This window comes from Phoca vitulina, unplaced genomic scaffold (assembly GCF_004348235.1).
Source record: "Phoca vitulina isolate PV1807 unplaced genomic scaffold, GSC_HSeal_1.0 scaffold87, whole genome shotgun sequence".
In the NCBI taxonomy this organism is placed as follows: domain Eukaryota; kingdom Metazoa; phylum Chordata; class Mammalia; order Carnivora; family Phocidae; genus Phoca; species Phoca vitulina.
This window is the reverse complement of record NW_022589790.1, coordinates 646,313-650,639: the sequence shown is the minus strand read 5'-3', so window position 1 is coordinate 650,639 and position 4,327 is coordinate 646,313. Positions and strand designations below refer to the sequence as shown.

The following is a 4,327-nucleotide window of genomic DNA, read 5'->3' as shown; positions in this document are numbered from 1 at the left end:
AGAGTGGGGCCCCATAAAGACAAAAGGAGCAGACAGGTGTCACCACCAAAGGCAGCCCTGACTGTAAACATCTCAGACCGTGAACAGCATCGACCGAGCTCGAGGCCCGCCTGGGCTGGGTGACGCTGTGAGGTCCCCTTACGTCCCCAACCCTTTGTTTTCTCATCTGGAAAGGAGATGGAAGTTGCTGGGAGAAGTTCCTGAGGCCACTGGCCCTACGCACAGGTGCTTGAACCATCAGAGAGAAGTGTTCATTTTATTATTATTATTATCATTATTATTATTATTATTATTATTATTTGACCAAACTCTGTTGCTTTTGAATGCTCTTTGGATTTAAAAACAAACAAATGAACCATTTGCTGACCAAATAAAGCAAGGAGATCTTTACACTGCAGGGGCAATGTTGTGCTGATTTCTAAAGGCTGTGCTCCTTCCCCGCCTTGGGGAGATCTGGTGCATGTAAAGCAGGGATTCACCAACTAGGATGACCCGTGGGGCAGGAAGGAAAGGCCTTTAACTGGCAATGCTGGGGCTGGTGGTAGCTTTCTTCAAAACGAATACAACTGAGGCAGCCCCCACCCCCAGTCACGGGCCTTTCACAGACGAGTCCATCAGACTCTTCCTGGCTGAGTTTATGTGGCTCGGTGGTGTGGGGCGTCCTCGGTGGTGGTGGCCTGGGTAGTGAGGCCTTAAGGAAGTCATGGAAGCAGACGTGGCATGCATGAGCAGGCTCCCTTTTGCAGGGCCCGAGCCCAGGGAGCTCTGCTGGGCAAGGGAGGGCCAGGCCACCCCCTGCTGTCATTACTGAAAGTGAGGGCTGCACGCTGGGTCCCCAAGAAGGGAAGGAGATGCACACACGCACTGGAAGCCTACTCTGTACCAGACACTGGCATCATGGGCCCCATTTGGTGTCTGGAACCCAGAGGCATCCCCCAGCGAGGAAGCAGCAGGTTCAACTCCCGGCCTTCTGCTACCTTTGGTTCCTTGAGGAATCTTTGGGGGCTCTGCATGGAAGGGGCATGGTGGGCACCTTTGCTGAAAGAAGCAGTTCCCCTGAGGCAGAGCCAGATGCACAGGCCAGGCGACCCAGGGCACAGTGGGAGGGCGCAGTGACAGGGACAGGAAGGGGACCAGGAGGGATGACTGGAGGGTGGGAGGGGAAACTGAGACAGGACACCCCAGGAAAGCCTGCAGCCCCAGGGCCCCGGCCTCTCCTCCCCACAGCCCCTCTCCATGCCACACGGGCGGCTACCCGGCCCCCAGGAGGGCACAGGACGGGCTGGTGGAAGGCGGGCTTCTCTTCTCAGATACGCATCCCTGTCTGTAATTTTAAAACAACTTTGACCCAAAACACCGAGTCTGAATCCAGTTTTGAGGAAAGAGTCCAACGAATTCAGATTATGGGAGAAAACTGATGTGAAGCCTTACAGACCTGCGTCAGGAAAGACAAACAATATGGAGAGACGGTGGTGGATGGAAAGACTCTAGTAAACACACAAACACGTGTGATGCATGATCATCGATTGGATCCCAGATGCAAAGATAAGGCCCCAAAGGACATTCCTGGTGAGAGCTGACTACGGACTGTATATGAGAAAGGTTTCTGTGTTAACGTCATTTCTTGAGCGTGATACCTGAATTGAGGTTCTGGAGAACATCCTTGTTCTAAGGAGGAGCAGCTATACTTGCTCTCACACGTTTCAGCAGAAGTTGTGAGCGCTGAGATAAAGCACGTGCTTCTGGGTGTTAGTGAGGAATGGATCTAGGTGGGGGGTGCACCATTCTGCATGAAGCTTTCAGAGTAAAAAGCTTGGGGACATCTCCAGGTCCCTGTAGATAATGGCAGCCACCTAAATGCAGATCGACCAGGAGAGCAAATAAAATGGGCCACACTCAGGCCTAGAGCTCAAAAGGGACAGAAAATGTGCAGGACCAGAGTTGGCTGTCTCGGAAACGCCCAGCTTCTAGAGGATGTGGCTCAGAGGTGTAGTAGGCCCTTAGAGGGTTGGTGGTAAATGGACAGGAGGGAGTAGCATGGGGAATTCAAGGGCCTACAGAAGCAAAAGCGAATGGTAAATTCAGCAGACAGCTCACCATCCTGCATCCCGTAGCACTCTAAATAAGGGTATGCAGTTCCTGAAACCAACACAAGAGGGCATTCCTGAACTAAGAAACCTGACCTTACCCAAAACCCAATGCCAGCCTACATTTGTCTATTATTAGCAGTCCCTGCAAACATAAAGACAATTCTAAGTTAACAGAAGGTAAAAGACAATATCTATACAAAAGCAATACAAGGAGCTGACAATCATTCTCCCCACAAACCACTTTACAGGGGAACAATGTGACACAGCATCCTGACTTGAGCAGCCTTAAGAAAGCATTCTAAGACATGACAAAACACTTTAAGTATAAATTTGAAAACTCAAAACAGAGATGAACACACACACAGAAAAAAAGGTAAACATGAAACCAGAATTGTCCAAACTCAGGAGAGAAAATAAAAAACACAACATCGTCTCAGAAATGAAGACTAAACCAGATGCTCTCGTAGGGAGAATAGATTTGACTGAAATTTTAATAAAGCTCATTGAGGAGAGGGAATGAAACAACTACAAAACCAAAATGAAATAAAGGTAGGAGTAAAGAGGATTATGGAGAAAGTGATAGATACAGAAGATGGGCAAAAGAGATCTAGTGCACAGACATAGCATTGGAAGAAAGACAACATAATTAACATTATAATCATTTTCCAAGAAAACTTTCTGGAAATAAAAAGAAGACTTGAATCTGCATATTCAACTGCTCCCCTGAATGCACCACAAAATCGGTACTGAATGGGCAACTCCAAGATATGTCTTAGTGAAATGATTAGACTTTGAAGGTAAAGAAAAAAAAAATCCTTTGGAGCTCCAGGAAAAATGATCAAGTCTCTCGTAAAAGGAAGAAGAGTGTGTTTATATCAGACTTCTTGACAACAACGTGTAAGCAATACAATCCAGAGCAACATTATAACAAATGCAAGGAAAGCAAGTATGAGCCGGGATTTTATAACCAGCCAAACTATCCTTCAGCTACCAAGGGTACAGAAAACCATTTCAACATGAAAGAAACCAGGGAATGTTGTACTGAGGAGTCCTTCTGGAAGAAGCCATCAGAAGCAACGCTATATCAGACCAAGGAATGACTGGGGAGACCATAGTGAAAATAAATAGTAGTAAGTCGATTCCAACACCATTGTGCTGGACAGACTCTCGAGGGCCCACTATCCCTATCTCCCGGCATTCATGCCCTTGAGTTTGGATGGAACCTTTCCTCTAACCAACAGAATATGGCAAAGGCAATGGAACGTCAATTCTGTGATTCTGTTATATAAGACTCTGTCTTGCTAGACTTACTCTAGAGATTCTTTGCTGGCCTGATGGAGCAAGAGGCCGTGTTGAGGAAGCCCACAGGGCAAGGAATGACAGGTGGTCCCTAGTAACTGCGGGAGGCTTCCAGAAGCTGAGGACAGATTCCAGCCAACCACCAGCTAAACATTTAAGCTCTCAGTCAGGCACGTGGAAAGAAGTGAATGCTGCTGGCAACCACATGAATAGAAAAGCAGATCCATTCCTAGTTGAGCCTCTAGATGAGGACCCAGTCCTGGCCAACACCAGCAAGAACCCAGCAAAACCATGCCTGGACTTCGGGTCCACAGAAACTAAGAGATAATGGATGTGTGCTATTTTAAGCTACTGAGTTTATGGTAACTTATTACACAGCAAATATACGGCTCACATAACCACATTAAAACATCATATATCATGCCCAAGTGGCTTCCATTTTAGGAAGGCAAAGATGGCTTAATGTTCATATTTAATAAATTTTGTGTCTTATTGTTTGCCTTATCCTCTCATCCTGGACCCGAAATTAGGAAATCCATTAATATGATTCATCTTATTGTACTTGCGTCAGCAGCACATATACTGAAGTTGGAACAATAAAGAGATCAGCGTGGCTCCTGCACAAGGATGACACGCAAATCTGTGAAGCATTCCTTATTTTATTTTATTTTATTTTTGAAGCATTCCATATTTTAAAAATATATATGATTCAGCTCATTCATAGTGCTAGGAAAAATATCATATAACTATCTCCGTATATGTCTTCAACGAAAATCAATATTCATTCCTGATTTTAAGAAGCCACCCAATAAAATCGGAATTAAGGTATACTCCCAAATACATATACATATATCTCCCTATCCCCTATCCTAAAGTCAACATCTCTCCTAACAGGGGAAGACTAGAGGCCTTTTTACTAGGCTCAGGAACAAGGGAAG

At 45.9% G+C, this 4,327-nt stretch overlaps 1 non-coding gene across 1 annotated transcript; it reads left to right on the top strand.

Moving 5' to 3' along the window:
- The first annotated feature begins 3,947 nt into the window (after window positions 1–3,947).
- LOC116626487 lies at window positions 3,948–4,051 on the top strand. The gene has a single exon (XR_004298285.1). It is a non-coding gene; the product is annotated as a U6 spliceosomal RNA (small nuclear RNA).
- Window positions 4,052–4,327: the final 276 nt, after the last annotated feature.